General features: G+C 36.7%; 1 long non-coding RNA gene across 1 annotated transcript in view; it reads left to right on the top strand.

Annotated features, from left to right (window-relative positions):
• The window catches only part of LOC110404217, a 214,642-nt gene that overhangs the window by 134,353 nt on the left and 53,154 nt on the right, over positions 1 to 27,135 (top strand). The window contains exon 7 of the long non-coding RNA XR_002442109.1: positions 1,309 to 1,469. This is a non-coding gene — a long non-coding RNA (uncharacterized LOC110404217). The remainder of the gene's footprint in view (positions 1 to 1,308; positions 1,470 to 27,135) is intronic.

Below are 27,135 nucleotides of genomic sequence, written 5' to 3'. Positions count from 1 at the left end.
CTTTAATGAGACTATATATTATTTACAGAAAAATGCCACTAAGCTCAATTAGTACTGGTCTCACTACTGGGTAGAATTGAAGTTTTTGAATTTTTTTAATGTAGTTCATTGAAGTCATTTACAGAATCTAGGGCAATACTCTATTTTTAATCAAGTTTAAAAATATAATGCATGAGAAAACATTAAGACACTGTATGGATTTTGCGCTGCTGCAAAAACACACAGACAAAAGCATGAAATTTATGCAACTTCTTTCTTTAACTAAGAAAAATTGCTTGAACGTTATTTTAAACAGGTAATTCCTTATTACCACCTCTCAATATTATTAATTAGTAGATTATTAGAGTTATTGTAGAAGCTATTATTACAGTCTTTTTTGTTTAATATTTTACTAAATAGCAGTATTATTTAAAACTAGTTTGCTGGACCACAGCAGCCAGTCTAAGTATTGCCTATTGCCCAGAAACAGATCTGTTATAACAGAAAGCAGGAATATTGTAAGTAACAACCAGGTATAGTTCATACAGTAAACAAAAACTCAGAATGCAGTACTTTAAATGCTTTCCTATTGAGCTATCCAGTTCTTGTGAACTTTAACACTGAATATATGTTTTTAAATTAAAGAATCTTTTTTTTTTCCTTGGGGCAAGATTTAACAAATATATTAATCTCTGCTTCTGAATTTCTCTCAGGCCTTTTAATATATAGTTTTGAGGATCTAAAGTAACTGCGTTTCTCCTGATTTTTATGAGCTTGATACAAGCAAATGTTGAATATTGCTCTATTCTATTTGATTATGATATAACATTTCTATTAAAATGATTTTTAAAAACCTTCTCAAAATTCCAATAACACTATTTCAAGGAATATAACATGGTAGTAGAGATTATCTACCCCTAGAATACCCTGGCAAAAATATTCAAGTAGCAAGAGTTTTTCTAGTCTTATGTCCTATATACATCTGTTAAATTACTCAGAGATCTCATTAAATAAAGCTAATGTACTTGTAAAACAGTAGGGAGAGACAGTATATCATTGTAACTGTTAGAAAGAGCCATTCTGGCGAGGAGGGAGCCAAGAAGGCTAGGTGTATGCTGGTCAGTGTAGATGTTTCTAGGCCATAAATCTTGGCCCCTTCCTGCCTAGTTATTGTGTATTTCTTTAGGTGAGAGATTGATTGTAGCAATGGAAGATGAATTTGCCCATAGACCTTTTCTTTCTTTTTTTCTTTTTCTTTCTTTTTTCACTCCTGATGCCTTGCCAAGGTGATAATGCTTTTTTTTTTTTTCTTGCAATCATTTGTTTCAGATTAAAAGCACGAAAAAGCGCAGAGAAGCACAGGAAAGCTTGTCTCTACAGTCAGGCAACGATGAAGACATGAAGATGTATAACTGTCCCACGTGTGAGAACAGCACAGTTTACCCCCTCAGGATTTGTAACAGGCTTGCCTGAAGGAGAGTGAAAATAGGGTAAGATTTGAGAAAGAATGCTGTCATTTCTTTATTGTGCATTTTGAGCTTAGCAGTTTAATTTGTTAAGTATTGCTAAATTGTGCAACAGCACTACTGTAATATTCCTTGTCTGCTGCTGAGCAAATTGTATAAGAGCCATTCACCCCCCTCGCCCCCATTTATTCTACAAACTGAATGTGGAGGGGCATACTTTCTGTGAATATATATAGATGCTGAATTTATAAGGATCAATATAGTCACAAATGTTGTACAACATGTCAGGATATCATAAAAAGCAGGCAGTTCTATATAAAATACTAGCTTAATCTTGGAGATTTTAAAGCCTCATTAAAATGTGGATAAAGTCCATATATGGAATGGCAGCATTCAAAAGGTTGAAGTTGTATATCTGTGGTGCAGGAATTTTAACCATTACATTTGAATGTCAGTCGACTCATTTGATCACAGATGATATTAACATGTAAAAAGTTAAGACGATGAGATGCGTCATGTATATCATATAAACAAATAGGATTTGTTGTTTAAGGCTTGGGAAGTGCCATAAATAACTTCAGTCCTTAATATGTAAAAATTCTAACACAGATCTGATGGTAGGTGCATCTTATAATAATCAAATTTTATATCATGGGACTTCCAGGTGAACTTTGTAACTTATGCGTCATAATGAGGCAGAAAAAACTGGGTTGCAAAGTAGCGTTTCCTTGTGCTGGAGAGAATGAGAGAGCACTGTTGAGGCTGGGATGGGAGCCTGGTTAGAACAGAACAGGCACTTAAAACCAGGAGGGCACGTCTGCATCTGCTAGTGACTTTCAACGCTGAAAATTGCAAATATTCAGGTTCTTGTGTGTTTATGTAATGTAGCTGCTCTAGCTTTGCAGATGGCTAATTTTTCTGAAAGGTGGTAGCATTTGATCCCACTTGCATTGTTGTTTGCCAGATTTGCAATAATTTGACAGTGTGTTGTACAAATCTGCTTGGTAAAGCTATCTGGTAGTAACAATATGAGGATGCCGACTGCTTTTTCATGGGGAAACTTTGAAAGTCAAGCAAATACTTTTATCTTGACCTTTCTGCAACACTGCCCCATATTCACTCGTTGTCAGCACATGTTTGTCTGGAGTCATTCGTCACTGCCATCCGTCACTCCTCTGCCATTCCCATCAGTCCCATTATCTGGGATCAGGAGAGAGCTGAGGATGTAGCCTGAAGGATCATTAAACCTCAGCTTCCAGGTACTGCAGGTAGTCCAGGTGGTCTGTTGTTATTTATAATAAAGAAACAACACAGCAGAACTGCCTGGCAGCGGCCCATGAGGCCTTGTGAAAGGACGGGCTGAGGGATGTCATCACTGAAGGACAGCTAAAAGTGGACTTTCTTTCTCCCACACTGTAAGCAGAGAGGATTTATTGAACATCTGTTCGGTACATGGCTGGGAAGATTGATTAATTTAATTGCTCACACTTTGCTTAAGTAACATTTGAATACTTAATGTCAGGTTTGAAGGATATTACAACATTTACCCACATACCTTTTTAAAGAGGCAGTTTCTTGTTGCTTTTTGTGTCTTTTGATAGTGTTGAAATGCATCCTGTAATCTAGTTTGCCCAAAAGTCTCAGAAAACCTTACCAAGTGGGAAAAGCTTCTTCCTCTCATAAAAGCAACTAGTTATTTTTTTTTACATTTTGCTCATTGTGATAAATCATTCATGTAATGAGGTTGGATCGTCCTCACTGAATGGTGGTAATTTTCCTTCTGGTATCCAGTGTAGAGACAGTTCAGCATATTATATATTTCTTTACCCTTTAATATAATATCATAGTCATACTGAAGAAATAGATGAGATAAAGCCACAATAATTTATTGCATATTCTATTCAGAGAGCATATTTGGGAAGAAATTCCTGAGATCTTTTTGAATCCCACCCATGTAATGGGGGAGAAACATTAAAGCAGTAGGGCATTCTGTGTTGCTTGTTTTTACATATTCTGTTATCAAGTTTATCACTAGTATGCCCAAATATGATAAAATCTAACTGAAAGTATTAATGATCATATAGAGTAGCTGGCAAGAAAAACTAAACCTTTCCCAAATATACCACAGTTAACCTTATTTTAGAATAACAAATGTTGATATTATTGCCTGTACATCTGGTAACAATGTCTGTGACAACTAGCCAGCATTGACTGTTCAAAGATAAAGGTGAAGCTCCTTGTTTTGCTGCAGTTTTGAACTGGCTTTGCATTTGTCATCATCAAATGTTAACCTGAAAAAAAAAACAGACTGATAGATAGAGGTTCACATTCAAAGGCTGATTCTGTATGGTCTTTTCCATCCTAAGAGTGATTTTTTTCCATCCTCAGTTCTCTATTAAAGATGTTCTTTGATCTCTCTGTACAGCAGTTCATTTTAAGTCTGATAAACAGTAGATATTCTATTAGGTACAAGATCTTCGAATATTTGTTTTACTTTGTGTAATTTGCTTTGGAACTGTTAGTACAATAAATAGTAAATGATACTGGCTTACATAACCATGTACTTTATTGTCAAAGATACCATGTGTAATATTCTCACAACAATGCTTAACTCTGAGAGGGCAGGGATTTAACACTACTACATGACTAATTTACTACCTTCAAACATAAAAAGAAGAGCTTAGAAAGAAAGGCCTCATATGAGGCTGCATAAAACGGCAGTGGTGCTTAATAATGGCACTGGCATTTTGTTAGCATCTCTACAAGAAAAAAATCGTCTTAGGGAAGGATAATCTACAGTCAAATCTGATTGAAGTCAAAAGAAACATTGGCTGATTTCTTTGAAAGATGCCCGTCTGTCCCTGAATTTGACTGTACACAATACATCCTGCAACAACGAGTCAGATTGTCAAGGCCAGAACCAGGTGCCTATGTTACTTGTATCCTTCTACATCAGTCATACTGTAGGGAGCAGACAATTAATTCTGGAGCAAAATTGAAAGTCAGAGGCAGAGTGTGAAAGAACAGAATGACAATAATAAAGTGCCCCTGCCTCACATTAATCTCCCTCACTTCAGGGCTGTCAGAGGCGGCCTGGCGGTGACTAATGCCAAGCTTTGCATACAGTGGTCACAGACATGAGCAGCATGCTCCCTTTACAGCATCCGCGATTCGCTTTGTTGAGTTTTTGACTCCTGCGGAATCATTGAAAAAACATAGCCGCTGGTCATAGGTAGCAGGACGAAGTTCCTTCATCATACACCTATTGATCGATGGGCAGCATTCCCGGGCTTGACTTGAAAAAAATGGAATCCTGACAAATGCAGGGAGATTAAACTAACTTTTTGAACGGATGAGCTCAGCAGATAAGGGTTAATAAGTTTAGCTTTGAGGAAGTGCATATCATGTGCATGTCCAAGCATTGAGACAAAATGATCTTACACCTCTATAGACACATTAATCCATTAACATTGCAAAAGACTTTGATGCACATTTGGGAATTGTGTTCCATTGATTTTATTGTCATCTTTTTGCACAAATAGTAAATAGGCTAACATTTAAGGAACGGTGTAATTATTCCCGAAAAGCAAGACATCAATGTAAAGTTTATTGTTGCAGACCAGACATTTTGACAGGAATACTGTAATATCCCAGAGGTGTCACTGGGTTACTGAAAAGGTTAAAAAATGGTGCATTGTGTCAGAGAAGAAAGGCAGTAACAACAAACAGCATTCAAAAAATCACAGGCACTTCTGCAGGAAAGTGGAAATGTGTCATGTAACAACATACAGCTTCTGTAAGTGGATTGCTGCAGCACTGAGGAAGAAAGTGAAACATATCTAATGAAAATGCTTCCTTTGCTATCAGTGCTTCAAGGTTCTCTCATAATTTAGAATGCAAAAATAACTTTCCTCTCCAGATCCTCCTTCTGTTGTATGCAAACCCCACACATACCAATGTGCTGTGGACCTTGATAGGGCTGTGTTGGAAAATTTCATTTATCTTGTCTGATAATCACGGGAGAAAAATCCCACACAGGACTGTACTTGCCAGGCTATGCTGGTTGTTCCTTACTAGACGTGTGTTTGTATACTAAATCAGCAGCACAATAGTATTTTTATGGAGTGTTGTTTGACAAGGAGAAAAGTACTTGGAGTCCTGCATTGTAGCTGTCCAGTATGGAAGTGTTCATTAGAATCTGAATGAGAAGAGGGAATGGATATACAGCAGTTTACTAAATCCAATCAAGAAGAATCATAGAATCATAGAATGGCTTGGATTGGAAGGGACCCCAAGGATCATCAAGTTCCACCCCCACTGCCACAGGCAGGGCTACCAACCTCCAGATCTGATACTAGACCATGTTGCCCAGGGCCCCATCCAAGCTGGTCTTGAACACCTCCATGGATAGGGCATACAAGAACATGAGTCATAGAATCACCAAGCTTGGAAAAGTCCTCCAAGGTCATCCAATCCAACCATTCACCTATCACCAATATAACCCTGCTAAACCATGTCCCTTAGTACCACATCTAAACATTTCTTGAACACCTCCAGGGACAGTGACTTCACCATCTCCCTGGGCAGCCCATTCCAGTGCCCAACCACTCTTTCGGAGAAGAAACTTTTCCTATTATCCAGTGTGAACCTCCCCTGGCATAACTCAAGGCCATGCCCTCTAGTCCTCTTGCTAGTTATGTGGGAGAACAGACTGACTCCCACCTTGCTGCAACCTCCTTTCAGGTAGATTTAGTGAGCAATAAGGTCACCCCTTAGCCTCCTCTTCTCCAGACTAAACAATCCCAGTTCCTTCAAGCACTCCCCATCAGACTTTTGTTCCAGACCCTTCACAGATTCGTTGCCCTTCTCTGAACATGCTCCAGTGCCTCAACGTCTTTCTGGTAGTGAGGGGTCCAAAACTGAACGCAGGACTTGAGGTGTGGCCTCACCAGGGCTGAGTACAGAGGGATGATCACTTCTCTACTCCTGCTGACACTATTTGTGATACAAGCCAGGATGCCATTGGCCTTCTTGGCCACCTGGGCACACTGCTCGCTCATGTTTAGCTGAATGTCGATGAACACCCCCATGTCTATTTCTTCCACGCAGTATTTCAGCTACTCTGTCCCCAGCCTGTAGCATTGCCTGGGGGTGTTGTAGCCAAAGTACTTTATGGTTAAGTATACTGTTGTTTAGCATTCTAGAGGACTAGGAAAGAAACATATAGGTCCCCTTGTATACTGAATATAGTATATTATTTGATCAGAAACTGAAATGTACTCATAGTAACATTTTGAGCCTTACGCATTGCCAAGAACTGTGTTTTTTTTTCTTTTTTTTTAAGCAAACTTATTTTCATTAACAATTTTAACTTAATTTGACATCATCATAGTATTTCCCATAGTTTTTTTTCAAGCTACACTAGGTATCTAATTGTCTTTTCTTAAAGAAGATAAGAGGAAGTATGAAATCTCCATGAGAATGGTTTGAATCTGGGAACCTGAGCATGAATACTTCATGCCTGTTTGAGAAAAAGGAAGACTGGTACCTGGCAGCAGACTTATATCCTTCGCTTGAATTAGCCATTTCATGTATTGCAAAACATACTTTACAAGCATTGTACAAAAGCATAAGGAAATATACGCATACGTTATATGCCAGACATTTCCAAGAATATTACTATGAGTACATTGAAGAATGTCAGTCTCTCATCTGAGTTAAATGTAATTCTAAATTCTAGGTTGCTTAAACAGAAAACAGTTTATGGTGGTGATGGCATTTTGGGAGGTTGGTGTTAGGACATAGGATACACCTTGTTTTGTGCATTACCTGCTGTATTACTCTCTAGTGGTTGTTTTGCAAGTTCTTACTGGCAGAAGGAGAGATCACACTGTAGCTTCATTTGGAGGTGCTTTTTAATGGACAGATTAGTGTTGTGTTAGTTACACAGCTTCTGAGATTTTATAATAACTGAATCATGACAGTGGAACCTCAGAGCATGTTCTGCCAAACGCAGCATGACTAAATGGAAATATCTTTAATTAATTTATCTTTAATTACTAAATTAAAGTAATTCTTACGTAATCCGTTATTGAAGTAGCCTTATCTGGTTTGTCATGTAGAATGAATAACTAAATGAATAAACTAAAGGCAGAAAGTGTGCGAATTGTAGTTATGATAACCTCAAAAAAATTCTTTTGGATCCAGCCTTTTTGATCTGAGACACGTGCAAGCATTTAGACCTAAATTTTGTGTTGAGAAAAATTTGAGAAATGCTCATAATATCACTGCTTTCTCATCTAGTGCATTAGACTTAACCTCAGTCTGTTCATGGATAATCCTGCTCTCTGGCTCCATAACTGTTAATGAGAACAAGTAGTGAAATCCCACAGCTGATCTCAACTGGAAACCCAGCAGAGCTGCCACTAATAAATGATGAATATAGTATTCCTCTGTTTATATCCAGTGCTTTTGGAGTTTCTCAAATGAGGTGCAGGTTTGTTTTTCAGAGCTAAGTAAAATGTATATTTTGCATGGTTCTACCAGTTATGAAAAGAGTCACAGTTAGGAAGCTGTCAATCGAAACAGCATTGTTTAAAAGTTTTGAATAAACCACTGGTGTATGAGTCCTGCCTCCTTAGCTGACCTAGATGTGGTACATCTAATTATATCCATGATGCATACTTTTAAATGCTTCTTTTTCTTTGACACCAATAAATTTATTCTATTTCTGTTTAATTGTCTGAAAAAAATATGATTTCCCCATTTTTTCTTCATTGTATTTTATAGAGATGTAAGATGTCTGGCTTCTTTGCTATTCTACCATGAGAAATCAGCTGCACCTGGAACTTCTGGGTTTTGTTTTACAGGAACCACAAAGAGCTTAAATATAAGTGAAAAAACAGCACTTCTATAGAGAAGAAAACTAGAAAATTACAGAGAGTCTTGCTTTCTGCATGCTGGTAGAGTACCTGGGTTCTACTGACACCAAATCATTCTCAGTTTCGGAGATGATCAAGGCCAAAAAGGGTTCCCAAACTTCCTAAACTGAAGGTGCATTGTCTTGCAGCATGTACAGCTATTTTGTTTACTGATGGGGACACACTGCTGATTCTATAACCATAAAATCTGCAGACAATTTGGGGGGCACAGACTAGTTCCCTACAGCTAAAAAGAAAAAGCCTGGATTTGATCCTTCAGACTGAAAGATTAAGAGGTGCTTAGCTGCTCAAATTGCATTCCAACTTCTACACACAGAATCAGTCCATGCTATATTTGTCTCATTTTGAAACAGGGAGAAAGTAATGAAGCTTCTACAATAACATCTAATAGGGAGTGAGAAGTCATATAAAATTTTGGAAATCAACATATTTGTAAATAAGTATAATTTTGCAGTACAATATGTTAATGTTAGCAAAACAAATTCAGGAAATTTTTTTTTCAATTGGTGAGTATTTTAACCTTGCCATATATTACCTTGCTATCACCAGCACATACGGATGTTGCTTTAGTATGATGAATAGAAAGGCAGGAACCCATTTCCATAATGGGGATTCTTCCTCATAGTTGTGCCAGTGTTAATTGTTTACAGTGATATGTGCTCACTATGGTATTTTCACTGTTACATTCTGTTTCTTTTTTTCTTCTTTTTTCCTTTTTTTTTTTTTAACCAGGTCACAGTGAGAGGTAACTTAGCCCATAAACATGTAGCCAGTTGATGAAGAAAACCAGTGCTTTCTCTTAAATGTGATTAATATGTTTGTTGTTCATTGTACAAATAGGAAGTTGTCACGTGATTTTGTTAGAAATAAATAGTCTTGCTCTTGATTTTGTTTTAATCAGTTAATAGCAGTTTTTTTCCTTCAGCCCTTCAGTGTGGTTTGCAGGCAGCATTGACCAATAAACATTTGTATTGCTTTTCTTTGATTAGAAAGAAAGTGAAGAATACAGGAAAAATATCAGAACATGAGTCATTGCTAAATATTCATTAAGTAAGATATCAGATCTTAAGATAATTCAGGTGGAAAGGAATGCCGGGAGATCAGGTAGTCCAGTCTCCAAATCTACTACTTCAGAAGTAGTTATGATTCCCCTTATTTAAGCACTCCTGAAACTCTCACTCTACATTCATTGAGTCTATGAAGGTTTTACCACTGGGAGCGGAGTTCAACTTAATGTTAAGTTCATTTCTTTCCTTATGATATGTTTTCAAAATGTCAAAATTGTTTTGTGGTATGTAAAAGCCATTTCACATCCATCTCTATAATGTCTAAATATGAAACATCATCTTCAGTGGCCTGAAATTGTGCTTCCAGAGAAGCAGATTGTAGCCAGGCTTATTTGATGACCCCGTGTTGCCCCTGGGGTATAGCAGAAGAGGCTGCTTAGAACATCATGTGTTACTTATCAAGCGGGTTTCATAGTCCAGGCCCTGTACTGACACATTTCTATCCATCCCCTGCAATGCATACAGCAGGAGTATTCCATCTGCTCATAATGAGGCATAGCAGGGGAGTAAATCTAATAAACAGAAAGATCCCCATCACTTGCAGTTTCATTGAAGAATGTCTTTGCAACAATATTTGCTTGTGACAAAGATTTTTAGCTATTCATTTGTTAAAATATCCGTAAGGTGTTGAACAGACCAAATTAGCCTGTTGCTAAACCTGGCAAGCTCCTTGGCTGAAATTTTCTTGTGCTTGAAGAGGTCCAGTTTCAGATCACAAATTCTGATTACAAGAGTCTTGCCTATATACCAATAAGGCATAGATGAGAATTTTGTCTGGCTCTGCTCTAAGAGTGATGCAATTTTATCTAGATCTAACTCAAAACAAAGCACATGCTGTTCTGTATTTAATTCCTTTTGTAAACAATTTATGGCAAAATATATATTGAGGATTAAGCAAAGGAACAAAAAATAGCACTCTGTAAAGGTTTTCTTTTTAAATGTAGGCCTCTTTGTACAATAGAGTACTGCAATCCTTTCTGGAGGGAAATAATTTACTGTGATGTGTATGAAATGGAGTTTTGATAGACAGAATAAGCTGCAATCCAGTTTTAAACTATAGATTTTCAAGCAGATTGATGCAACAAATTGTTAGCAAATAGCAGTTTGCAATTTGATGCTAATTAGACATAAGGCAAATATGTGCCATGACAAATTAGCAGCAAACCATACTGAAAAGGATTAGCAAGAGCTGGCACAAAGACTGCTCGATTTTGCATACTTCCTTGTCTTAGTCTAGGAGGTCTGAGCCAGTTTTCCTTCTCTGTACGCAGGAAACCAGAGCAGAGATCACAGGCATGCTAGAATGCCTTTAATTGCATATTTGAAATGTTTTAACTCTCTCTTAATCCCATGGAGGCTTTCCTCCGTACTACCAGCTTTATTATCCTGGGAGATGATCAAGTACTTTATCCATTTAATATTATAACTAAATACATTATGAGGTAAGTAACTCACAGGGTTATTTACTTTGGCAAACCTATTTTACTTATGAGAAAATGCTGTATTCTTATTTAAAATACCTTTGCATACCTTTCTATAAACGTTTTTCAGCAGAAATAATTACTAATTTCATTAATAATTTTTTCCAGAAGCTTACTGAGTTTCTTTATTGATATGCACAATGGCCTTCAGTAGGCTAGATCAAACTCATCAGGATAGCCAGAAATCATAATCCAGTTATGTTTACAAAAGACTAAAGCAGGCAGGTAATTTTTAACCCAGTTCTTCTGAGATATGCTTGAAAACAAAGTCATAAGTATGACTTAAGATCTGAAACAAATTGCTCTTACATCCAATGGATGAGATTATTTTGCTGAGATCAAGAAGGCTAAACAAAAGCCACAGTAAAAATACCTTATTACTGGTTGCGAACAACTTGCTTGCTTATTTATTTATTTATTCGTTGGAAGCACTATCATTTTCCTCACAATTTTGTTTCATATTTGCTGATATGTACTATGTCAGTTTAATTTTTAGATATGCAAAATGACTTGTTTATACTTCAGGGGATGATTGGGCAGATCAGAAATACTTAAATACTTTTTATCTTTCCAAATCTCACTTCCTAGAGTGTACAAAATATTTAACTTATTAGCTGATTTAAGATACTTGAATGTCTAAGATGGTATATATTTTACATTCCCAACATTCCTATGTCCACGTATGGATCAAAAGATTATTAGAAATAGTTCAAAGGTACTAAAATGTTGTGTGGTTAAATGTATACACGCATTTCATCGAGCAATATAAATGAAGTGGAAAAATAAAAGAATATTATGCACAAAAGATACTTAACTTCTTTCATAAGTCTTACAGAGAATTCCTCTGACAATTTAAAACGTGATCAATAACAAGTTTTGCCACAGTGCTGTTTTTGCATATAAACAGTATGATAACATGCTATTAAGACTTTACAAAAAGGTGATGAAAGAAGTTATGCTATTAAAAAGGAAAAGAAAAGGAGAAAGAAATAAAGAAAACACCCAAACTTTGCAATTTCTGAGGTCTGTCATACGTTATTTACATAAAGGACATTGTCCTGTAAGAGATCCTGTGTGCACTGAGGCCTTTAAAAACCTTACTAGTATTGCCACGCTGCCTCTTGCTGTGCTCCTTTCACCAATATTTTTGCCCACTTGCCAAATCAGATGTGAAATTCAGGCCATGCCCTTTGTGCCTGCAGAGTTGCAGCCAAGTTCATTGATTGCTGTCGTGACACAAAGGATCAGACTGCAAAAGTCTGGGCATGCGCTTAAGAATGTATGCTGCTTAACAGTGGCTAGGTTTGTTTCCTCATCTGCAATGCTTTGAACACTTTTAACTAATCTTATAAATGATCCAGCTCTTTCTGTAGTCAACAGGCTCATGCTATGTTTTGTTCATTCCTTTCAACTTCATTTCATGAAGATCTTGAGCTTTGCAATTGCTTCCCTTCCACACCTTTAGCAGCCTCAACATGTACCCTCCACTGGCTATTCTGGGATGTCTTTGAATACAGAAGGACCCCTGTGAGGAAGTGGTCCCATTTCTAGTACTCAGTGCATCAACATTCAATATTGGATGCTAGAGTTTTTCAATCACTTGAAAGGGATGTTGTTAAGAATTTTAGAATTAAAAGTTATGCATAAATGATTGTGTTTTCCTAGGGGAAATTCAATTCTACTCTAATCTCATATGGTATCTTTCCTCACAAAAGCATCAAAAATTTTCTGCCCACAATGTATCTTCAGGTCCCCTCGCGGCTCCATTCTATGACAGCTTTTCTGACAGTGCCTAAACAGATCTTACATATTCATGTAGATGCACTGTCAGCCCAGACATCAGCTCCATGTGCTTTGCTTGTCCTTGTTGCAGTGGTGGTGCTGGCAAATCTTTATATTAAAGCACGATATTTAAATGCATTCTTTTTGTCTCAATAGCATTGCTTTGTATAGACACTTTCAATCTTCTGGTGACCTCCATTATGACCATTAGGTTCACCCTGTTGTCGCTGGGTCATGCAGTACCTCCTGACTGTAAAACAGCTTTGGATCACATTGAGACTCTTCCATGAAGCGATGACTGCTTTACTGCAGTGTTCTTGTTTTAGGCTTTCTTCACTGTCTGTAGCTAGGGCCTTGCTTTTTCAGACGCTATGCTGGAACTTTTTGGTCTCTTCTGGTTTCTTTCAAGTGGGTTTTGAATGCAAAGTGGTTTGTCTTAAATGTGAATTTGTTTCTAAGTAAAAAAAAAAAAAAAAAAAAGCATTTTCACAAGAGGAAAAACAAATATTTGATGTAAATGAAACCTATGTAAAATTCTTAAACTAGTGGGGAAAAAAGCACAAAAAACAGAATGGAAAACACTCTGATTTTGTGCAGGTTACTTCATCTGTCTTGGGAAATCAGCGTATATATTAGAGCAAATTCATGCTGATAAAGCATACATATTTTTTGACAAATGTATTAATCTCTGCTTAGATCATGGGATTTGTAATGTACGTTGTCCCCAGGAAAATGTGTGCACTCATGGAGAACCTTGACATAGCTGCAGAGAAGTAAGTTCAGAAGGGCAGATTTTCAAAACTGTTATCTGAGATGGTTCAGTCAAATTTAGTATATTTGAAATCATGTGAACTGGCATTTGCATGATACGTTTTGACTGACTGTTCACTTATCTAAGTTGTTTGTGGATTTATGTATGTACAGATGTGCTACAAATTTGCCTTCAGAAGTTCTATTTGTTTCTGTTGCATCATTGTGTGTGGAGATGAGACTGCTGATGTGTTCCCTGCTGTGCATCCTGCTTAAGAATAACTTCGACAGTTTAACTTTCAGATCTTTCAAGTAATCCGTATCAGTGTTATTAGTGTTTATAATACAGACACTCTGATACAGCCTGACACTTTCTCCAGACATTCAAATATTTAAGGTTGTCTAGAGACTCAGGAATGCCCGTATAATCATCAAACATTTATTGTCTTTATCTGCATATCTAAAACTCATCAATGAATAAAAACAAGAGAGGAATCTTTTTTTAAAAAAATGAAACAAAATATTATCCTGGTGTAATTCATCGTTGCTTTCTTTTATCTATTTAAAATGCTTGAATTCACTTTGTTAGCAAATTTCTCTTGACAAGTACACCTATTTATTATTACTAAGCATCCTTTTTAGGAATGTCTGAAATGACACATGTATTGTTTTAAACAAGATCATAGAGTTAATTTTTAACCACACAAGCAATACACTAACAATAGAGCAAACAAAACATAATTAACAGTTTTATGCCATTCATCAGGATCATTTTATTTGCTGCCAGCATATACCAAATGGAAAAATGTTTTGACTTCAATTAAAAATTTTAAACATAATAAACCTGTTGTCGTTGAAAGCAGGGAACATATATAGTACTAGGTATTGTGTACATTCATGAATATTAGTGTGCCTACAAACATGGATGTAATAATGGCAGAGTTAACTTTGCTACTTTGTTAGTGAAGGACAATGTGACAGCTCTTCTTGCATCCCCCCATTTATAGCGAGGCGGTATGTCTCTGTCCCTAGATATATATATTTCATTCTACCTGAAAAGACATTTAAAGAAAAAGCACCTCATGTATATTTTGCATTTTATAGAGAAATTAAATTAGTGCAAACATTGATACCCCAGTATATTAATGTTCTAAAGAAAAAAAATTCTTTGTTGTGCCTTTTCATTGCTTGTTTTTATTTGATGAATTAATATTAACTTTTCATTTTTTTCTAAGAACATAATTACGTCATGTTTCATAATACTTATGCTATTGCTGTGTCATTAGACAAGACCCTACCTTTGGCAGATACCACGCTGTATTACTGTCACGGGAAAGGATATTTTAAACACTAGAGATGCTTTTCATCCTGAATTTGTGGCTGTGAAGTTTGAGTTTGGCTGTAATTGTCATCTCAGTGGATTGAAACTGGAAGTGTAATCTGGAGGAGAAAGTACTATATGTACTAAGTTCCTATTTATTAAAACACAAGTGCTTATTTAATTTAAACATTCCTGAACCATATTAATTCCTAATTAATTTCTGATTTGTTTATTTTAGTGGATTTATTAAATTGAAGACTTAAAGAAATAGAGAATCCCCATAGGATGAAAAAGACAGAGTAAGATCCATACTGAATAACTCAACCTAAGGGCTCATAGCTCCCTGTTTACTTAGGAAATATGCATGTTAGTGTATGTCTGTGTAGTTCACTGCTGTCTATGGTAAAAATCTCAGATTATTTGCAAGCAAGCAGATACTTCTGATGCGATACACTGCCGATTTACGTACTTAAACCTAATGTCCTGAAAACTACCTTCTCAGCATAAGGCATACAGTAACATGGCTGCATCAGTGTTGCTTTCCATCAAGAAATCCTGTGGATAATATTACCAAGCTTTGGAATATTAGTAAGATTTTGGAGTGGAAATTATGTTCAACTCCCTTGCCTATATTGCTTAATTCTGAAATTGACAGTTAAAAAAGTGGCAGATGGTAGAGAATTTTGCAAACACGCAGTATTTTCAAATTAATTTAAATACACTATATGTATGTGTGCCATAAACAGAATCATAAATTGCTGAGATGCACTTGTAGATATGCAATGAGGACTGTAACCTTCAGCTTTCTAGCTGTCAATTTTTGCTTTTGTTCTTTATTCTATTTCTGGAGAAGAAGCTGTTCATCAGTTTGTGAATTTAGGTTCAGCAGAAACAGGAGGAAAAAAGATGATCTGGATTAAAAAACTAGCAACAATAATTTAACAATTTTCCTAAGTGAACACACAAAGTAAGGATGGGGAAATCATCATAAACTATGTCTCTCAGGTTGCTATAAATGTTTACGTTCATGAAGGAATTGACAGCTGCATGAAAAAAAAAGGAGTTAATGAAATGCATTTGCCTGCTTTCAGAAATAATAATGCTATTAGAAGAATGGAGAACTGTCCAGAATTGGGCATAGGAAAAGTTAATAGGAAGCTCCCAGATACACAGAATTAACAATCATTTGCTCAATATGTTTGTTGGATTTACTTGTAATGTAAAGGGTAGAAAAAAGGAGTGTAAGGGGCACAAAGAAACAGAAATACGGATGACACAACAATTTTTCATTAGTGAGGTCCATAGAAGTCTTGGAGGATTTCTGGAGACTTAAGTGAAACACAAATATACTCAGTTTTGACAAATTCCCTGCAATGCAAATTGTATAGAATTATTTGTGCTGTTCATAGTCATTGATTGAATTGTAAATTAATGATAACTACTTGATAGCAAAGCCTCCAGTGAAATTCAGATCCTACTGGAATCTCTGGGAGATTTGCCATTTCTTTCACTGGGGATAGGGTTTCCCAATGATCATCATTACTGCAGACAGCTCAATAAAAAAGGCAGCTCACTTCACAGCGGTGGTCTTAGTAGCAACAAAATGGTTGGATGAATAAAGAATGGGTTGGAAAATAATACTGCAAATATTGTGATACCTATCAGTGATATCCTCTTGCATTGAAAACAGTTGAATTCTTACCTTCTTGCTTAAAAATGTGTAGTATAAGCAGGAAAGATGCAGGAATAACCAAAAGCCTCCAGATGTGTAGAGAAGTTTCCAAACAAAGAAAGAGTGCAAATAAGGGAACTCAGTTTAAGTGAATGAAAATATGAGTAAGGTTTTAGATGAAATGAGTGATTTACTCCTGGTTAATCTGATCTCTCTCTTCTCTTTGTCTCATAGCGCAAACAGTGAGGTGTGCCAACAAACTGAAATTTGGTAAGGAGGTGTTTTTGAAGGTTTTGCAGAATGGAACTTACTGATTAATTAGGTCTTTGGAATGAAAAATATGGCCGGATTAAACCAAACCACTAACTAAAACATATCTAAATGAAACATACATATTGGCAGTTCTCAAAGATAGAATGAAGTAAAGTAAGAAAATGAGAGCTTATGTTTATCCTATGAAAAAATTTTCAGTGAGTGGCCCTTTGGGATTTTGTCATTTTGATTTCCTCTTTAAAATAGCCATGAAGTCTGTTTGTTATAGGTAATAGGATGCTGAACTAGATGACATACTGCTGTGACTTGTATGACTTCTCCTTCCTATCTTCAACAACATCTGTCATCATGGGGCTGTAATTTAGTACAGATTAGGAAAGAATGAGAGTCTTCACATGGCCTCACAGGGTGGTACCAGGGCTGGGTCTTAAAATCCCTTGGTAGAAGGAAGCCTCTGCTCTGTAACAGGGAGGACCTCCTAGGAAGGGGAGCTCTGTGGAAGCCCCTGGGTTAAATAAGTGTTCTTATTCCTGGATCAGACATCAGGAGATCTTCAATCTCTGATGGAAAGCAGGGTTTACCCTTTTATTTTCATCTTTGGTGTTTGGACAATAAACAAAGCCCTGAAGCAAAGACTGTGGACTCTAGTTCTGGACATCAGATAATTGCCCAGGCTGGTGAATAGCTTCAGTTTCTCAGTGTTCTATTTTAGCTTTCCAAGTAAAACATGTTCTGATTTGGTATTTCATGCAATGCACTGACTAATGCTTCTGCCACATGATGTAGCAGGAGTTGGTTTGTAATATCCAGATGCTGTCAATGAGCACTTAAAAATTTTTTTTTTTACAACAAGACTTTATTTTCAGGCATAATTTCTTATGATGCAGTACAGTTTCTTATACAAAATAGTAGAAAAAGCTTAGAATAGCTAGAAATGCTTAATGATTAGGGTGGTGCACAGCTGAAGCATTACCAGTGAAATTGCTTACTTACTGATCTGTTGCCAGGTAGTGAGCCAATTAGTAGTGCTGGTTATTATTTACATTTCATGCTATATATCACTAAAATTGTAGTGTTGATTTATCATTTATATTGTTGTATTGTCAGCATAATTTATTTAGATCATGCTGAGATACCTGGGAAATTAAGTAATAAAGAAAATGGCATGGAATATATCTGCATTCAGAGATATTTACCTTTCTTTTAATGAGAACTCATGTTCAGGTAAATCATAGATGACTTAGCTGTTCTATTGTTTTTTAAACGAATCTTTTAGAAGTTTATACCTTCTATTTTCTTTTTTTCATCTAATCTGATTTTATTAAATAGATAACTATTAAATAAGTTGCTTTTTGCAGATTGGTTGAAATAGCACGCAAACTAATTGTGCCAGCTTACTTGATTAGTGAGTTGCAGAAATCTATGGTGGCTGATAGATTATTGAGGTTTCCAGTCTTCCATATGTATTTGCTACTTTAATTTCTTGGCACATACTACTGCATATCTTTTTTCTTGAAAATCCTTCTTAACTGTTTGTATTTTTACAAAGTTAGATCTCCAATAAGCTTAGAAAATCTTACATAGGTTGAAAAATTGGAATTAGCTCTCTGTCTTACAGAATGTAAGTATCTTGGATGTATTCAGCTGACCAACAAGGTAGCCATGTTGGATATTGAATGCTTTTTTTTTTTTTAAGAGAACAGAACTTTTCTGAGGTTTTTGTAGTGTCATCACATGACCTCTTCCTTTCAGTCATCCTGTCCTAATCCTTTAAAATCTTTTGGTTGATGTTTGTTTCAGTTTTGACAATAGTTTGTTCATAAATTTATGAAAGTTAACTTTCCCATTAAGTAATAATTCAGCGCAAGGGGAAGAAAAGATTATTTTCCTTAAGATAGTAAGTAACTTGACTTTTTTTTTCAGTTACCTTTGTTCTTCTTTTCTTACTTCCCTTTAATTTTTTTTTTTTTAAGAACAGATCTAACAAAAATGTAGACCAAAACTAGAACGTGTTTTCTTCTAGTCTATCATGATAGAGGGATATTCTGAAAGTGACCTTTGCTTAAACAGCTCTACTGACTCCAGCACTTGAATCTTCTGCCTGTTCTGTAGCGAGATTTTCAATTTTCACAAGGCTGCTTCTTCACTGTGACCCTGCTGGGTGTGTTCAGACCTGAGAAAGCAAATAAGCCCAAGGTGTACCCAGTAAATCTTTGAGCAAATATCCAGTAATGTTTAAGCAACCATCCTATAGTCTGTTTACTATTTTTAAGTTAATCATTTTTGCATACATTTGGCATGCTGAAATGTTTGTATATGTCTTCAGAAATAAAGGTGGAAAAAAATCTGTTAAATGGAAAGGAGAGAATCCTGAAAGTGGATCTTTTTCATTAGAGAATCATTCATAATCCTCCGTATGAATCTCGATACAAGGCTGTATGATCAGAGTGCATGATTTAGATTTTTGGTAGTAGGAGATCTGTTGGAATAGAAACCTTGTAACATGGTGCAGACTGTCTGCGTTAGCTGAGAGCCTTACAGGAAAGAGCTGTGAAAGAAAATGTAAATGACACCTGACTCAACTCATTTCTGGTAGTCAAAGGAGTCACGTATTTTGTTTGAAATCTCCTACTGCAAACAGCAACAGCTCATGTACAGCACTTCCTGGTAAATCAGTATGACAATATTCTCAAAGGCTGAAATCATAGGTGTGTTATGGATTTTGTGTTAAGCTTTAAGTTAAATAGTCTCAAAGAGTTCTAGGAATCAGTCAGGTGGACTACTTGGAGGCTGCAGCAGAACTCTGAACATTAAGAAATAGCAGACCTCTAGTTAAATATTCAAATTTATCATATTAATAAGCAAAGATACTGTGTTCACTTATTTTGACAGTTGCAGCTTAGTTTGAATCAGAAGTCACGTATGAAATACAAGCACACTGAAAGCACTGTATGTTATGAAAGCATTGAATGGTAAGTAACTGGAAACAGCAGTGCATGATAAGAGGCTGGGAGCGTGTGTGCTTGAGTGTGTCTTTATGTTCGTGTGTCTGTGTGCAGGAGACAGAAATACCTTTATTTTTGTTGTAAGATATGCGAATGAGCTGGGAGTTGGGGATGCTTCACTACATAGGCTTACTGTGTGTCTGCTATAAAGACTTCAGGAGGAGAACAGCAGGTTTTCCACTTTCCATATTTCTCCTGTAACCTCTGCATGTCATTACACATCTGAAACAGAATACATGATAGACTGTAGGAAGATGTGGCATTATTGCATCTGTGAGAGAAAAAACATCATTTGACTTGCTCTTAGCTGTGTTATTTGAGATTCACAAGATCTCTTCTCACTTGAATGATAAATGTCAAGTTCCCACAGAACCCGTCCCTTATTCTCTTTAAATTTAATGGAAAACATTTGTCCATGGCAGTTAGTGGTTTCTGTGTTTTAATGCTATAATATTGATGAAATTAAAGTTCTTTATTTTAATGTTATTTAGTACAAAACTCAATTGCTTAATCAAAAGCTGATTCCTTTAGGCAGAAAATATGCTTCCCCGAATTCCAGATTTTTTAGTGTTTATTCTTTTGAACTTGGTTAACTTATGTTCTAAATCTTAAGTATCACTAGTGAGTCACAGGATTTCATTAACAGCGTTAGAAATATTAACACATTTCTAGACTTGTTTGCTGTTCTCTGCCACTCCGATTAATGTGATACTGTATTGCTCCCAGTGTACTTATCTGCAGTGAGTGGTCAAGATATATCTTGGAGAGGCAAAGGAAAGCTTTCTTTGGTCAGATCTCTTATCCCTACTGAAGTTAGCAGTTGCTGCTGACAAATTAGTTATTTTCATAGTGTGTTTCCATGTACAGATGGAAGTAAGCACTTATTTCATGAGAACAGTAAAATCTCTCTGGTATTTGGATTTTCTTCAAAGTATCTTGTATATCACTAGCACCATGTTGGGTGTGTGTTTAGTAACTCTTGATGAACTACGTCTGACATTCACCTAAGAAGGCGTCTCATGCCTTCTAGTCAGGGGTTAGCCATTCCTCCTTTTAATATGAAAGTGAATAAAGAGTTGATAGAATATATACTGTTAAACATATGTCAGTTTTGTCTCAGCTTTGTTGTTCTTCTCCAGAAAAAGCTACTTTTGCATGGAATAGCTCTTTTGTAATCATACACTGTGATTTCGTGTTCGCCTAAACAATTTAGGCAAAAAGTCTGTTATTAAAGTATCTTGGAAAAAGTCTGTTATTAATATAATTAATCTTTCTAAGTTAGTTGTAATGAACTGAAAATAACTTGTTGTTGACTAAATATTCTAGGCGTTCAATTGTCTGTGGTTCCACTATCTAATGAATTTCAAAAAAATCCTGTTGAGGTGTAATTAAAATTGTTTGCTACATGGCCATAAGCTTTCAAGAAAATTTTACATTCAGCTAAGTCTGGGTAGTTCTATGCCCTTTCTCATTCTGTTCTAGCAGTACTAATGAAAGAAAAGTGCTTTTAAATGCACTAGTTGGTGCTGTGGTTTTTTTTTTTTTTTTAAATATCATATGGTACTGAAGTCCGGTTAGGTAGGTCAGAGATCTAATTCAAGTGAGAACACAAGCATCACATACTGTTTTCTTTTTCTACATATTCTCTTCCTTTAGGATCTTTACTTTCTCTTCTCTTTGTCCTTTCCCTGCCTTTTTTTGTTTGTTTGTTTTTGACATACATGAATAGCACAAGTGAGTGGTACAAATGAAAATACTCAGATATGGATGATTTTCCTTCCTTCTGACTTGAGGCACGAGGAAGGCACACTCACAATTCTGATTTACATAGCTGCTGTTAACCAAAGGTTGGTCTTGTTGACATGTAGTACTCCAGCCTCTTCTGTCAAAAACTAGTGGAGCTCCAGAGTCCGAATCATTGTCTGTTGGATCTGTGGAGACCAGCGGGGGTTGTTCCTGTGTTTTCATGGTGGGGGCGTAGTGATGCTCTGAAAGTAAACGTCAACAAAAAGGTGAAATGGCTCAAGTAATGAGCGTCCTAAACATTTTGTATTTGCTATACTCTGGAAATACTGAAAAGTACAGAATGGAGAGTTAAATTAGAAAAGTCTGTACTATGTTATGTGTTGTAGTAGAAGGCTTATCCCTTTATCATTTTTCTCTCATTCCAAGATGAAGTGGAAACTGGCAGAGGAAGATTAATTGTCACCACACAGGGACACAGTGATTGGAGTGGTGTTGCATGTGTTTTATTGGTCCCAATTATTTCATTTGATAGGAGAATTTAATTGTATACCTGCATTTTGTAGAACTTTTCAATTTTTCATTCCTTGTGACTAGGTGAAAGTTGCTCATTTAGGTCAACCCAAATCTTCTTTATCTGGATAATTCTGCTCCCTCCTTGACTTCTGAAGACAAAGGAGGGATTGTATTTCAAAGTGAAATTAGTTGTACACAGTGGTTTTGCTTTATTCTCTACTTGGCTATTGTCCACCATTGGCAAAAGAAAGGTAAGGAGCAGGGAGGTGTAGACCCTATCACTATTAACTTAACGTACCTGGGAACTCTATTTGATTATCACATGACTTTCATTTTAATAGTGACTATTTGATACAGCACCTAGTTCAGAACTTACTTCAGGACTTACCCTCAGTTTGGCCCTTCTGCCCTTATCCCATAGAATTGGTAAGGGATGAGAAAAGGGATTTTGTAACTTTCCATTAAAATTCCTGATCCTGTCCTTCAGTGTCTTTGAAGAAAGGTTTCCCTTATGTTGTCTTCCTGTTGTACGAAAACCACTGCAAAAGCAGTACTGGCACTTGGTTACCCCATCACTTACTGTCAGCTGCTATCACTTGACTTAGCAGCCTCCTACTTCACTGGGGAGTGGCTAGCTGCTCAACAATTGCTTCAATATATATTTCCTATTTTGTAAGATGAAGACTGTTCTCCTGGCAGCCTTTAGAACAATATTTTTGGTAGTTAAAAACTGATCTGGCCCCTTCCTAATTCCTGGTTTGTCTTCTGGCTGTGTCAGCTCTGGCCATCTCTTAACTCTGTTCTGCTCCCCTCTTCTGGATCAGAGTTAAATTTAAAAGCTGAACATGTGAATAGTGTTTTTTCTTAGAGTGAAATAATTTACCTCATGTGGCTGCTAACTAGATTAGGAAAGGAAAGAGCACAGGGCTGCCATTCTGTCTCAAACATCACTTGCTAATCCAGAAACGTGGTCCCCCTGGGCAAAGATCAAATGAGCAATATTTTACTTCTGTACTCAGTCACACATGACCTGTTCACAAAATGCAGAAGGAAGGTGTAAATAAGAAATGTTTAGCATCTATAAATTGTTAGTTTATTCTGCCCAGCAGGCTGATGTGCTGTGGTTATAACCAAACGAGTCTCTACTGGATCTTCTGCACCTCATGCTCTTTGACATCAGCATAAATTCAATTTGTATTTTTATAGAGAAATCCCCTGAATGCGGGTAAAAATGTAAAAATTCTGTCTTTCCCACACTGCTGTGGTTTCATTAACCATTTTGGTATTTAAGCCACACTTGCATAACCTTTTGTTTTTGTTAAAGCATCAGTGATCCTTTAGCTTATCTGAAGTAGAAAATGATTGTGTTACCAGACATGTTTGATCCCGCTACAGGGTGCTTCTCAAGTCTTGTCATCACAAAATATGGGAAAGGTGCTTACAATAAAGCCTTTTCATACATCTACATGAGTTCTCCAAGCATGCACTTTTGCAATAAAAATTGTCACAGAAGGAGTTTAGTTTTTGTAGTTTTCTGTCTTCACACATCCTTCAGGAAAAGAATATCTTCACATCTCTTAATAGTGTGATAGCTTTCAAATATATTGTTGTCTGAACTGTTGATTAAACAAAATGGTGCTGATTGCAGCAGGGTGGCTGAATGTGGGCAGAAGGAGCTATTGCAGCCTGCTCACTACGAAGTCATTTATCAAAGTTTTATCTGATTTCAGAGGCATTAGATTTATCAGTCACGGTTTATAAATGGCATGTCATCAGGATCAAACCGAAGCAATACCTTGCTTCAAGTGCCGCTGTAAAGCAAGTGTAAACATCTTCTGCAGATGTACTGTGTCCTTGCACTAGGAGGTATGTCCCACAACATGTAATTATAACTACCTTTAGTATTTTAGTTGAGTTCTAGATCTTTCATTTATTTGTTTTGGTGATCAAAGTTGGATTAAATAAACCTGCTGTGTATCCCAGCCTGGCTGAGAGTCTTGGATTTAACCGTTTGGACAGTGAAACCATTTGAGATTAAAGTGCAACGTGGAGGAAGTTTTATTAAACTTATAAAAATCCATTTGAATCTAAATTAACCCAGATGGTTCTTCAACTAGCCTGAGAAAAAGTGCTAAAACCCCAGCAAAACAGATACTTTGCCAACTCGGTTACGTTTGGGGTTTTTTAAAATGCTAGCACCCAGTCCTGTGTTTGCAAACTTAAACTGCATATTGTTTGCTAAGGGTGAGAAGATTGTTAGACCCTTTGAAAGCATATACAACTTCTTTAAGTGGTTATGAAGGTAAATCTTATTGTCTGAGAAAATGACTTCTGCACAGCTATTCCTTTTATTACAGTGCGGAATGTGAGGGCATTACTCAGTTTAATAAATCCTACTGTATCTCTCAGTCTGTGTAGGCTGATATAAATTTCTCCAGTTATGTCATATTACCACCTTTGTACAGCTAATGTTACGTCTTGATGACTGGTGGCTGATAAATGCAAAACCTCATTTGGTTTGTGAGTGATTGAATGCTAACACTGTTTAGATTTCTTAATATACTTGTATTAGCATGAATAAGTAATGAGCATGCCAGGCTTTTTTGAATATTTGATTGTATCTTTATAATGGATTTGTGTCTCTCTCTTTGTGCTAATGTCATTGTAACTTTGTTGGTGTCATAATTCCAAACCTTAGCAATCGATCTTTATCAGCATATCTTAAGTCAATTACCCTCTCATGGCCAAATTACTGTGTCATAATACTTTTCTTTTAAAAGTATCCCGCATATTGCATTTAGGATACAAATAGGTAGTAATTCTATCTACAGTATATTTCTCATTTCCCCATTTGGCTTGTATTAGTGTTTTGATCGGTGATTTTCGTTGTACTGTCTCTATAACCATAGATGTATGCACACATGAAACAGTAGAGCTTCTCCTAATTCCGCTGTTTGACAGGAGACAATCTGACCCTTGATACTCAAATTCAGCCATTTCTCATGAGCTTACTTCTAAAAATTAAGCCCTAATATTTCGAGTTTTGTGGAAATATTCATCCATCATTTTGGATTACAGAAAGAAAATATTAATGTCAGAGACAGGTTATTCTAATACCCTAAAAATATGTACTTGAATTACAGTAGATTTTCTTTCATCATCCTGCATCACAATTACTTACTCCTATTAAATGAGTAAAGGAACTGAAAGAAAGGTGGCTGTCATGTTAGCAATTCCTTAATAGCTCCCAAATATATGGTGCTATTTCTGTGTAGTGCACCTGAACCGAAGATTAACAGATCAGTAATATTGTCAGGACAGGATGTTGTCTGGGTGTGCGATGTCCTGGCTCTGCACTTCTGAAAATAAGCTGCTGCTCTACAGTGCCAAACTTAGCTGAGTCACCCCTGCAGCAATAATTTTGGCTATGGAAATTTCAGAAGTGATCATGTGAACTTCGATTCATGGCAGACTTAAACCTCTACTGCTTAATGGCAGATGTGGGACCCATTATTCTGGGGACACGTAGTGGAAATCTGATGCTACATATTCCAACACATCTGTTCCAGTCCTCTCCTTCACTGCATTACTGGTGTACCATATACAAGTAACACCTCCTGTATTTCATTACCTGCTTTGCTGAGAAGAAACAGCATGAGCTGGAGTATAAGACTACCAGAGGTGGATCTGCTCCTCCCTTTTTTTAAAAAATCTGCTAGCCAGAAGGTACCAAATGCTTCTCAGTTTTAAAGCCACGTTAATCAAACTGCAAAATTGATGTCCAATAAACAACTTATAACAAGACACGACTAAATTGCTAGATGAGGAAAAAACAAACAGAAAATAAGATAAAAACAAATTGCTTGCAAGTGATTGGAAAAGAAATGACCCTGATCTCCTATTCTTCAATTCTGCTTACAGTCCTTTGGCTTACTGGCATCTGGATTAAACTTCAGACAGTCCTCTCCGATTCCTACAAAACTTCTTTCTATCTCAACTCTAAGGCTTAGATCTGTTCCATGTTGCTTACAGACCCTTTCCCTTCTCTGGAACCTTCCAGCCTGGCTCCTGCTGCAGTCTGTGCCTGCAGCCCCCTGCCCTGCTGTACCTGCTGCTCCGGGGCCCTGCAGAATGAACACTCTGTTCCTCTCATGCCTCTGCACAGGGCTCCATCTGATCACAGCACAGCTGTCAGAGCAATGTAATCACATGGCAATCCACTTTGCTGCTCATCCTCAGAGCACAATAACCATTTTCAGTCCTCTAAACAGAAACCTGTGAAGAAATCCATCAGATTGTTCTCTTTGTCACAAGCTGTCACACTGCAGGATTTGTAGAGCATCTTGGTCCACTTTGTGTCTGATAAAGAGAGCATGATATGTTAATAATGGTGATTCTGTATATTTTAGGTACAGAATGTAACGCAGGAAAATATTGTGACTAACAATGGAGAACCTAAACAAAGGCTTTTGTGCCTTCAAATATTTTCTGTCTGCACTGGAAGGAGTAAAAATGGTTTCTGAGATTTTGGTCCCTGTTGTCCTTCTAGTTCCTTGTATTCTTATTTGAGAAATGCTTGGGCTAAGTGCTGGGTCCTCTTGCAACTTTCCTTATATCTAGAAAGGAGTTACTGAGTACACTTGCCAGAAGAAGTCCATGTAAGTCCATCACCATTTTCCCGCAGAGTTGAAATGTGCTCTCAAGGTGTGTCAAGGTAAGAAGCCCGCAGAACTGTTACAGAATGCAATAATGAAAACCTCTGGGAACACCTCAGGCTTTCAAAGACTTACCAGTCTTTGCACAAAGATGAAACTTTGTGAATCTTCCTCACCTGGTTTGTGAAGCTCTTCACCTTCTTTCTGGCTAGCAGTTTTCCTAATCATATTCCCATTTGAACACTCTATGTCCAGGCCTGTTTCTCAGGAGTCTTTATTCTGTGTGCTTATGTCTCACTTTTCAGACAAAAACAGCATGTTCTCTGGATCATCAACATCTCACATAGAGCTCTACATATTCAGTCCATTTAGAACAGCTCTATATTTTGTAGCTAGTAGAATTGTGTGGGAGAATCAGAAGGGTCACGTTTTCCTCTGGAACAGAATGAATGTGGTATAGATCAAAGTGATGCCAAGTACAAAA

Source organism: Numida meleagris, chromosome 10 (genome assembly GCF_002078875.1).
Source record: "Numida meleagris isolate 19003 breed g44 Domestic line chromosome 10, NumMel1.0, whole genome shotgun sequence".
Classification (NCBI taxonomy): Eukaryota; Metazoa; Chordata; class Aves; order Galliformes; family Numididae; genus Numida; species Numida meleagris.
The sequence above is the reverse complement of the archived record's forward strand: the minus strand, read 5'-3'. Positions and strand labels throughout refer to the sequence as shown.